General features: G+C 34.6%; 1 protein-coding gene across 2 annotated transcripts in view; it reads left to right on the top strand.

Moving 5' to 3' along the window:
• ZBTB11 (zinc finger and BTB domain containing 11) overlaps positions 1 to 8,543 on the top strand; it is a 32,871-nt gene extending 24,328 nt beyond the window's left edge. Inside the window, exons 12-13 of one of the 2 annotated variants that reach the window (XR_004232975.1) lie at positions 7,663 to 7,708; positions 8,145 to 8,543. The gene's annotated coding sequence lies outside the window, so the exon portion shown is untranslated. Of the gene's footprint in view, positions 1 to 7,662; positions 7,755 to 8,144 lie in introns of those variants that run through there. The other variant, XM_031959608.1, reaches the window with a different exon arrangement.
• Positions 8,544 to 11,838: the final 3,295 nt, after the last annotated feature.

The raw sequence follows: 11,838 nt of genomic DNA, 5'->3' as shown, positions 1-11,838 counted from the left end.
TCTAAAATCAGCCTCTTCATCAATTTTCCAATTCTTGGCTACCATAAAAAAAAAAAGCTGCTACAAACATTTTTGCACATGTGGGTCCTTTTCCCTTTTTTGTGATCTCTCTGGATTACAGACACAGTAATGACACTGCTGGATCAAAGGGCATGCACAGTTTTATAGCCTTTGAGGCATGATTCCAAATTGTTCTCTGTAATGGTTGGATTAAATTTTCTAAACAACAACACAGATAGGTGAGGGTAAACCCTCACTTTAGAGATGTGAAAACTGGGGCAAAAGACACTACTCTCTCTTGGTTCTATATTGGTGATCTCAACAGCCTTTATGGACCAAATGATCATTTTTATATTAAGGATTCTTGATTCTACTTATCCATTCTTAACCTTTCTGCTGACCTCTAGACTTGTAGTCTTGTAGATTCTTCTAGTCTTGTAGACTCAGCATGTCCAAACCTGAACTCTTTCTTTTTTTCCCAAACTTTCCCCAACTTTGTAACTTCTTTATTATTGTCCACCAGAAAACCATTCTCCACTATCTCGAAAGGAATTTGTTTGGTTTCTGCTAGCCATGCCAACCAAGTCAGAATTGCATTGCCAGGGTGTAAACTTCAGTGGGGCTGATCTTTCTCGTTTGGACCTTCGATATATAAATTTCAAAATGGCCAATTTAAGTCGCTGCAACCTGGCATGTGCCATGCTAATCTCTGCTGGGCAAATCTTGAACGAGCTGATCTCTCCGGATCAGTGCTGGATTGTGCAAACCTCCAGGGGGTAAAACTGCTTTGTTCTGATGCAGAAGGGGCCTCTCCTAGTCTCTTCAAGCTCACAATGTAGATGTCAGCCTCACTATTTCTCACCTGATAGCCAGTCTGTTGTCCAAGTCTGTTTTTACTTTTGCAGCATCTCTTGAATATGACCATTTTCTCTTCTCTCATTGCTACCAATCTAGTGAAGATCTACGTCTTCTCATATTTGAACTATTGTAATAGTTTGCTGGTTGGTCTGCCTGTCACATTCCTCTCTCTCTCTACTCCATTTACTTACCAAAGTGATTTTCTTAAAATAGGTCCAACCATGTTAAATTCCACTGGGTCCCTTTTACATCCAGGAACAAATGCAAAACCTCAGGGGCAGCTGGGTGGTGCAGTGCCTAGCCTAGGTGCCCCTAGTCCTGAAATCAGGAGGACCCGAATTCAAATATGAGCTCGGACACTTGTTAGCTATGTGACCCTGAGAAATCATTTAACCTCAATTGATCTTCTCCCCCTCCCCCCTGCAAAAAAGAGTTTATGCTCTTTCAGATACTTAAAAATAAAGATACATTATGCTGGAAATGTTTGATATGAACTTATACTTTCTGTAGGATAATAAAAGGTACCTTAATGCAGTGCCATAGAAGATGAATTTGCATTCTATAACCAAATGTGGGCTTTCTGTACATTTCAACATCTGTTATATAATTCAATTCTTACTGTGTAACACAATTCACAATATTAAACTAAAAGCGTTTCATGTAATTAAAACAGAATGCCCTTAATTTTGAAACATCATATCCTATATGCATACATATCTATACTTGAGGATGACTGAGGTACAAACATGGGTGACTAGAAGAATGCTGGTGATTCCAAAGAAACAGAAGGAAGGATAGATTTTGCAGAAATAATGAAAACTCTTCTTCCCTACCTTTGGAACTTATCTATTTCCTACCAGGCACATCTTCCTTATCTACTTTATTGGCTTTCCAACATTTATTGAGCACCTCCTGTGTACCCAGGCCTGTTCTAGAGATTCTGAGGGAAGCCAGAGAAAGAGAAACTATAACCCAATCTAGGGACATTTCTAATATGACTGGAGAGATTATATCATGTAATTCAGAGTATAAAGGGTTATTGAAAATCAGAAATGGAAGAGATATCCATGAACTAAAATAAGTCATGTAAGGGAAATCAATAAGGGGTTGGGGGACAGTGGTCCAGGGGAGAATAGAGCACTCAACCTAAATTTAGGAAGACCTGATTTCAATTGTAGACTCAATAACAATATGACCTGGGCAAGTTATTTAAACTTGTTTGCCTCAGTTTCTACAACTGTAAAACAGGGGTAAAAGTGTCTATTTCCCAGAATCAAATGAGATAACATGATTATTTCACCAACCTCCAACTCACACTTTTTAGAAATGTTAGATTTGGAACACCTCTGGGATACATGAGTAGAAATGGTTAGCAAGCAGCTATAGATGTAAGCCTAAAGCACAGGAGGTTTGAGATAAGTAGATTTGGGATTTTTCATTTTCATAGATGATATGATGGAACCTAAAATTGCCAAAGAAAAATAAAAAGAGACATAAATCCAAGATAGAATCCAATGGTACACCAACACAAAGGTTTCAGAGGATGGATGGTGATTATGTAAAGGAGACTGAGAATTAGTTACTTAAGAAAACTAAGAAAAATCTTATGAAAACTCAAGAACAGAAAAGTATCCATCAGGACAACAATGTCAGCTCAGAAAGATCAAGAAGGATGAGTATTGGTAAAAGGTCATTGAAATATTTTTTGTATTTTAAATTGTTTGTTTAATATTTCCCCTCATTTACATTTAAAACATTTTAAAAGTTATATTTGTTTTTTAAAACTTTTGAGTTTCCTCCCTTTTTGAACTGATTTTTCTTGTGCAGAATGATAAATGTAGAAATATCTATAGAAGAATTGCACATGTTTAACATATATTCGATTTTTTTCTGTCTAAGGGAAGGATGGAGAAATGGGAGGAAGAAAAAAATTGGAACTCAAGGTTGTAAGGGTATATGTTTTGAAAAAAAGAAAAAAGAAAAAAACTTTTTGAGTTCCAGATTCTCTTCCCTTATCCCCACCCCTTAACTCCCATTAAGAAACAACATGTAAAGTTATAGAAAACATTTCCATAAAAGACATGTTGCAGAAGAAAACAGATCTTTCCCTTAAAAAAAAAATAAAGAAAAACATTAAAACCAAAAAAGAGAGAAAAGTATGCTTCAATCTATATTTAGACACAATCAATTCCTTCTCTGTGATCATAATTCCTTCAGAGTAGTCATGAATCATTGTACTTCTGAGAATAACAAAGGCATTTACAGCTGATCATCCCAGGACATAGATATTACTTTGTACACAGTACATTTCACTTTGCTTGAGAGTTCATGTAGAACTTTCCACGTTTTTCTGAGAGCATCCTGCTCATTATTTCCCATAAAACAATATTCCATCATAATTACATACCACAATTTATTTAGCCATTCCCCAAGGATAGGCATCCCCTCAGTTTTCAATTTTTTGTTCTGAGAAGAGTGCTGTGTAAATATTTTTGTATATACAGGTCCTTTTTTTTTTAAAAAAAAAAAATCTCTTTTGAGATTCATGCCTAATAATGGTCTTGTTAGATCGAAGGAAAAACAAAGAAGCAAAATAAAATGCAAGCAACCAACAACAAAAAGAGTAAGAATGCTATGTTGTGAACCACCCTCAGTTCCCACAGTCCTCTCTCTGGGTGTAGATGGCTCTTTTGATCACAAGACCTTTGGAACTGGTCTGAATCATCTCATTGTTGAAGAGACCCACTTCCATCAGAATTGGTCATCATATAATCTTGATGCTTTGTACAATGATCTCCTGGTTCTTCACTTAGCATCAGTTCATGCAAGTCACTCCAGGCCTGTCTGAAACCATCCTACTTATCATCTCTTATAGAACAATAATATTCTATAGCATTCATATATCATAACTTTATGCCAGCAATTTTTGTCAAGTAGTGAATTTTTATCCCAAAAGCTAGGATCTTTGGATTTGTCAAACACTAGATTACTAAAGTTATTGACTTTTTTTCCTATGATTGACTACTTTATTTCTTAGCTAATACCAAATAGTTTTGATGACTGCTGCTTTATAATACAGTTTTAGATCTGGTACAGCTAAGCCAACTACATTTGCATTTTTTCATTAATTCCCTTGAAATTCTTGAACTTTTGTTCTTCCAGATGAATTTTGTTATATTTTCCAGGTCTGTAAAATATTTTCTTGGGAATTTGATTGGTAGAGCACTAAATATATAGATTAATTCTGACAATATTGTCATTTTTATCATATTTGTTTGACTTATCCAAGAGCATTTGATATTTCTCCAATTGTTTAGATCTGACTTTATGTGGAAAGTGCTTTGTAGTTGTGTTCATATAATTCCTTACTTCCCCTTGGGAGATAGATTCCCACTTGTTCTGTATCTCATGCTGTTGGACTTTGTTGGTGATGTATAAAAATGCTGAGGATTTATGTAGATTTATTTTGTATCCTGCAACTTTGCTAAAATTGTGGATTTTTTCTAATAGTTTTAAAAATTGATTCTCTAGAGTTCTTTATGTATACTATCATATCATCTGCAAAGAATGATAATTTGGTTTCCTCACTACTTATTCTAAATCCTTTAACCTCTTTTTCTTCTCTTACTGACAAAGCTAACATTTCTAATATTGAATAGTATTGGTGATAGTGGGCAACCTCTTATTGGGAATGGTTCTAGTTTATCCCCATTACATATGATGCCTCTCTGATGGTTTTCAATAGAAACCAAAAATTTCTATGATCAAAAATTTTTTCTGTTATCTGCTCATTTTCCTAGTCTACTACTTGGCTTTTAACTCTTTGTTAAAGTAGTGTTCTGTTTCTAGTGTGGGAGGGTGCATTGTCCCAAGAATCAGGGATTTTGTGCAACTCTTTTCAGAGATCCTTCTAGGGATTGGATCTCAGGCATTCTTTTCTAACCTGGAACTGTGAGGAGTGTCCCCACCCCACTGCATCTTTAAGATCTAATGTGCTAAAGCAACAGTCCTTTAGTGTTAATAAAAAGACCTTACTGAACTGATCCCTCTAGAAGCTCTGCCCATCACCACTATCCATGCCCACTTTTGGCTTACTGGTTTTCCAAGGGCGCTTCATCCTACTGACAAACCTTTTCTAAGGATCTGCAAGTCATGTTTGGTGTCTCTGAGCTGAGAGATCTGGAAACTGCTAGTGCTGCTGCTGATTCAGAGATCCCGTTTTATTGGAACTAGGACTGGGACCAGGGTTGTGTAGGTGTGGTCTGTGCTGGGATTGCACGTTATACTCTACCCCTGATGTCACAAACCTTTTCTGCTGATCTTTGGCTGGAAAATGATCTGCTCTATCATTCGGGGTGTTCTGACACTCTAAAAAGTTTAGAGTCTTTTATTTAAAGGAATTTGGAGTGGCTGGAGGAGGAGGGTAGGTGAGTTTCTGCCTTTACTCTGTCACCTTGGCTTTGTCTCAAGGCCACTGAATTTAGCAAGAGATAATTGTTAAGTCTAGATAGATATAGTTTAATTCAGTGGTGGAAACAGAAGCTAGATTTAAAAGATTTGAGAAGAGAGTAATGGAGCCAAAAAAGTTATTTCTTCCCTCCTCTCCCTCCCCCAAGTGTGATTATAAAAGGTAGGAGAGATATGGGATGAAAACTTGAGGGGAAAATAGGGACAAATGTTTTTCTTTTTCTTTTTAGGATGTGGTAGATCTAGGCACATTTATAGTTAATTGAAAAAGAGTCCCTGGGATAAGTAAACATTGAAAATGAAGAAAGATTAAACAATAAAGTGGTCAATGAGCTCTTGGAGGAGAAAGGAGGGAACTGGATTAAGGAAAGAAGTAAAGGAATTAGCATTAGCAAAGAAAAAGGCAAATTCTTCCAAATGCAAAGATAAATGGTGACATTGAGATCTGACGTGCAGTTTGGAGAGAAAGAGCCTGCAGTGTAAAATTTCAGAGGAGGTGGCAATCTAGATGGATTGAGGAAAGAAGTGGTTTGCAACACATGCTTTGAGGGGTGTAGTAGCTTTAATTTCTTTTCCTTGTTTCACTTGTGATTTTATTGGGAAAAGTCTAGTTTATCTTCAGTTCTTATTATGGTAGTTTGGGGTTTTAGGCATGTATTATAATTTTGAGGAAATACTCAATTATCCTAGTGTTTCAAATAAAAATGGGTATTATATTTTTTTTCAAAAAGGTTTTTCAGTATATATTGACTTCATCAAGTAATTTAACATTTTTCTTTCTGATGTTTAATTCAGTTGATAGTTTCCCTAATAGTAAATAAACTCTCCATCCCTAGTACAATTCTAACTTAGTCATAGTGTATCTGTATTGTTTTAGCCTTTTTTGCTAAATTTCATATTTTTAAATCAATGTTGATTAAAAATGATAGTCTATTATGTTTTGTTCATGTTTTGAGTCTCCCTGCTTTGTATATAGATCCTATGTCATAGAAAGAATTTAGTAAGTTTTTTTTTTTTTTTTTTTTTTGCTATCTCTGCAGTTTTATGTAGTGAAATTGTTTTTTGAATGTTTGATAGAATTGATTTATGAGTCTGTCTGATCCAGGAAATATTTTTCTTTTGAAGTTAACTTATGGCTTATTCATTTTTGGCATGAAATTAGATTCTTTAAAATTTCTATTTGTTGGTCTAGTGATTTACATTTTTTGTAAATATTTATTTCACTTAAATTAAGTTTTACTGGTATATAATTGGCAAAATGTTTTCATTATATCCTTTATTTCTTCATTTATGCTCTTTATTCATATGAATTGATTTTTCATTTATGTTGATAGTTTGCTTGTCCTCAAGCTGATTTATCTATTTTGTTTTAAAAAATAATTCCCAGCTTTACTTATGAATTCAGTGGTTTTTTTTAGTTTTCAGTTTGTTAATCTTTGACTTTTCATGATTTTATCTAATTGAGATAGTTGTGGGTTTTCTGGTATTTTTAGTTGCATTTCCACAAAAATTTTAATGTGGATTGATGATTGTGCTCAACTTGGATGAAATTATTTTGATTTGTTAAAATGTTTAGGATTATAGTTTAGCATTTGATTTTAATAACTTTTTCATTTCATATAATCTTTTGCACTGTGGTCAATAAAGCATGCACATACATTTTTTGAGATGTAGGATGATTGCTTTTTAAGGGTGCCAGAAGTGCTGAAAAAATATGTATAGGACTTCCTATTTTTATTTAATAATTGTCATAGCTCTATCATATCTAATTTTCTATTTCAATCTTTAAGATGTTTTTTGAAAAAAATTTAAGATTGCAGAAATTTATGATCTTCACTCTTACAGGTTTATTAAATATTTTCCTGTGTAATTCACTATTTTTCCTTTAAATATTTTTGAATGTGTTGATGGCGTAAAGTATTGAAATCAATTCATTATTTGTTATCTTTCAGTAAGTTTGTCCCGTTCTTTTTAAAGTCTATTTTGTTTTTGCTGTTTCCTTGTCTGATGTCATATTTTCTACTCTAGATTTTTGTTGTTCAGTTACTAACTACAAAATTTGATCTAATCCCTTATTTTAACTCTGGATTAGTCTTTGTTTCAAATTGTTGGATTTTACTTTCTAATCAATTTTGCTAATCTTTCTCTTATGGGTAAGTATTCACATTCAGTTATGATATTTCTCTCTATCCTATTCTTTTTTCTTCTCTAAATGGCTACCATTTTCTCTCAAGTTTTTAACTTCTCTTCATTATTTCCTTTCTAAACTTAGGGTTTAAGGTTCATTTGTTTTTAAACTTATCATTAATTTATCCTTTTTTCTGCTTTTTCCATTAGGTATATTTGTTGAATTGAGTGCATTGCCATCTCATTCTATGTTCAGGTAGTTTTTCTTTCATGATTTATTGGAATATATACGAATTCTTTTTTTTTTTTTTTGGTTATGGATTTCAGGTAGGCCTACAATTTTAAATGTTTTCTTGATCTGTTTTTCATATTGGTTATTATGAAATATTACATTTTACTCTATTTTCTTTTCTTACTTTGTTTTGAAGTCTAGTTACCTATTATTAATTTCTATTTGAGCCATCCTAAAATGGTTTTAACTTCTAAATTTTTTTTACTCTTTCCTTGATTCCCCCCCCCCCAAAAAAAAAACTCTTGTAGCATTACTTTGAAGAATTCTAATTAGTTTTGGATGCAAGCTAATTTTTTTTTCTTTAAAGTTTGATTGTCTTCTAGGTTTGTGTTTTAGTCATGAAAAAATTTAGCATAAACAATTTATCTTTCAATTTATTTATTCATTTTTCTTGTTTCAGCCTACAAGTTAAGTTCGAGGTATCCCTTCCTCTGAAGACCAAATCAAAAAAAGTAATTTTCCTTTGCACTCAGCATCTTTATTTAGACTATTTGTAGGGTTTTTGACTTGTTTTTTCCTTCATGGATACCAAACTCTTCTCCAGTAATCAGCTTCAGTTGAAGACTATCCACTTAACAGTTTCAAACAAGGGGCATTTTTTCTACATAAAGAATGACAATAATAAATCCCCTATGTCTTCAATTATGTTTTAGTTCTACAAGACTCATATTGTCCTGAATAATTTAACTTGGCTCTGTGTTTCAAATTGAAGAGAACTAAACTCCTCAGGGCTTGATTATCCTTCACCAAACACATCAAAACCTCAGTGTACTACAAGATTAATTCATCCTTGCTACTCAGCCTTCATCAGTATCCTGACTCCTCACAATACAGAATTAGGGAGGAAGGAAAGCATCGTTGTGCAGTTGTGCATTTTATAATGGGTTTAGTCAGTGAACTTCTGTAATGGCTCAGTTGTACAGGAGTAAGAGAAAGGGGAGGAAATAGAACTGACAATACTGCAGGGTTGGGGGTTCTAAAAGTATGAGCAAAGACAGAACAATGGGGATAGGGATTCAAGGAAATGAACAGTATAAAGCTGTAATGGTAAACTATAAGGTTAATTAAAAGAGGCCTGCCAGGACAGGAGTCACAGTTTGCCTGGCAGTTCTGGCAGACGGAGAACAGGTGTGGAAGGAATGAGGCATAGAGATGTAAATACAGGCTAAGGGCAAAGGGTTTTTAGCATTATAAAATGTAGAGGGAAGCTCTTCTAGATAACGAGATCAAAGGCAGGGCCATTCCTGAGTGTGGCTCACCAGTGATGAAGATGCAGGTCATAAAGTTGATGAACTGGAAAACAAGGCATTTATCACGTAACATCAAGTGAAGATCCCCAAGTAAAAGAGCAGGTATGTAGCCCAATTCCCACACATGTAATTCAAAAAACATAAAACAGAAGTAGATCAAAAGTAATTAATACAGAGAAACTTCAGTTAAGTATGCAGCCTAGGCTGACCAACAGAGATACCCAGGAACTTGAACAGAACTACATAAACTGCTCAACCAGAAGGATGGGCCAAAGTGAGGCTCTTGGAGGCCTTTGAGCTCCAATAATTTTAAGAGTGCTCCAATCAGGATGAAAAAGGTTGCTCCTTCCAGAGAAAGAACTGGTAAATCTAAATGCTGATCAAAGCATACTTTTTTACCTTTATTATTGGGGGGCTGTTTTTTTTTTTTTTTTTTTTAAACAACATGGCTAATGTAAATGTTTTTCACAGCTCTACATGTATAATCTACACCAAATCAATTTGCCTTCTCAAGTAGGGAACGGAGAGGGAGGGAAAGAACTTGGAACTCATAATTAAAAAAAAAAAAAAATGCCTCAACTAGGATAATCCCAGGATATCAAAACACATGTGGCCATCAAGAAGACTGGAATGCCCTCACTAGAAAGGCCTAAAGCATTCACCTTAGGCCAGAAGACCTAAGGGCTATATCCCTCACATCCAGGAAGCCCTCTTGCATTAAAATGTAACCTTGCTATAGTGACCAAAAGATGAAGTGCTTTAGCCAAGAGGCCAAGAATAATTAAGAACCCATGAAGAGAATTTTGAGTTGACCAGGCAGATGGGACTCAATAAAACACCAAATTTCCTACTTGGAAAGTAGGGATCAGTTTACACAGTTTAGGGACTCAGAAAGTTTGCAAGCTAACATTTGTGAAGACCAAGTCAGCCAGAGTCAGGATAAGCAAAAGTCCTTGTTTTTATAAGTAGGAGTGAATTGGATGGATGCAGAATCTCCATGACCTCTCCTCTTGGTCTCCTGCCCAGAAGTGACCCTGCTAGTCTTACTCCACCCCTAGTCCCTCCTACAATTCTCTGTATACAACAACCAGTACAGGATAGTGGGAAGGGCCATTTTTCCAAGCATATGCTTATAGAGTACTGTCCAACTGGTAGCCTTAAGTGCTCGTTGTCCGACCTCAGTGCATTAACTCAAGAGTTTCAGCCCTTTACAAACATTAGTTGTTCCCTTATCACCCTGAAAAACTCAGCATCCTGTTCCCAGGTGACATAGGTGAGTTTGAAACTTGCCAACACTTTGGCCTAACAGATATCAATTAAAGAGCTAATGGAAGGATCCCAAGCAATCTCATTAGAACAAAACAAAGAACCATTGTTTCATTCAAATGTGTTAGCACCCGGTCCTGACTGCAAGTCCCAATTCAATAAGTAAAGTTGGTAATATATCAGTTGCATTTATGTATTCATATGTCCATATATATATATATATATATTTACAAATATCAATTATGACATTTAGATAAACAGAGAATACCAATGTTAAATATATTTCATGGATCTTAGGATGTCTTGGACACTAGGCTAGAAAAAGAAAGTAACTCCACAGCCACCATAGATCTAGAGCCTCAGACAAAGGTATGGCTTATATATACCTAGGTATATTAGAATTCCTGGAAGAGTTAAAATGAGATAAAAAATGATATTACTGAAGAATTGGAAAAATAATGAATTGAGAACTCTGGAAGAAAGAAGTGGAAGAATGAATTTATTCTAATAGATGAAAAGTCTTACCCAAATGACAGAATCCTTGAAAAAAAATAATGAATCAAACAAAATTCAGTGATTCCCTGAAACAATAAATAATAAAAAATAATAAAAGTAAATAAAAGAAAATGTAAGGTTATCAAAAACAGCTAACCTACAAGTTGAGAAATTGAAAAAAATAAAGCTTCAATACTTTATTCTAACAAACCATAAATGAAACTGCTCAACCATATTATAACTGGAGAAAAAAGTAAAGTAGAATCCACTGGAAACCGCTCCAAATCCCAAAATGAAAACCCCAGCAAATGTCACTGCTTACAACTTCCAGGTTTAAAAAAGTCTACAAGTAGCCAGAGTTCCAGTACCAAGAAACATTCAGGACTAAGCAAGACTAGTCAGCTGCAAGGATAGGAGAACTTGGGATACTGTTATTACAAAAGGCAAAAGCTAAAAACTCCCAACTAAGAATAACATCTGGCAAAACTAGGTATAATCTTATTGGGGCGAACTAGAGAAGAGGGAGTTGGTGGAATGGATTTTTAGTGAAATAGATCATTTCTCAGCATTTCCTGATAATAAAAACAGAACTGAACAGAATCTTTGAAATGCAAACACAGGAGCCAAAAGAAACCTAAAAAGAGTAAACACACTGGAGCAATTGGAGAGAATTCATATAATGGTAAAAGTTTATATGTTCTAATAAAGGAGGAAGAAATAAATGTTCTTTCAAAGTTCTGATGTCTCCAAGAGTCATAAATAAGGAAAGATGGAGGCTTTAGGATGGATGGAGACAAATACAGATAAATCTATAGACAAAGATATATGGATATAGACAGACACATAAGGATTTTTTTCATGATCTAAAGTGAAGACAGAAAAAGGAGAGAAAAATTAAAATACTAGAAAAGATTTAGAACTTGCTATTCACATAATCAGAGTGTGTGACTAAAAGTTTTGAGGCAGTGGTTCACTTTCATCTAAGCAAAATGGGGTTGACTACACGTACCAATACACTCAAGGAATGTGGCAGAGAAAAACATTAAACTCAACAACAAAACGAGGAATAAAGAGATGAGAGGA

Source organism: Sarcophilus harrisii, chromosome 3, assembly GCF_902635505.1.
Source record: "Sarcophilus harrisii chromosome 3, mSarHar1.11, whole genome shotgun sequence".
NCBI lineage: Eukaryota > Metazoa > Chordata > Mammalia > Dasyuromorphia > Dasyuridae > Sarcophilus > Sarcophilus harrisii.
This window is presented reverse-complemented; position numbering and strand designations above follow the sequence as displayed.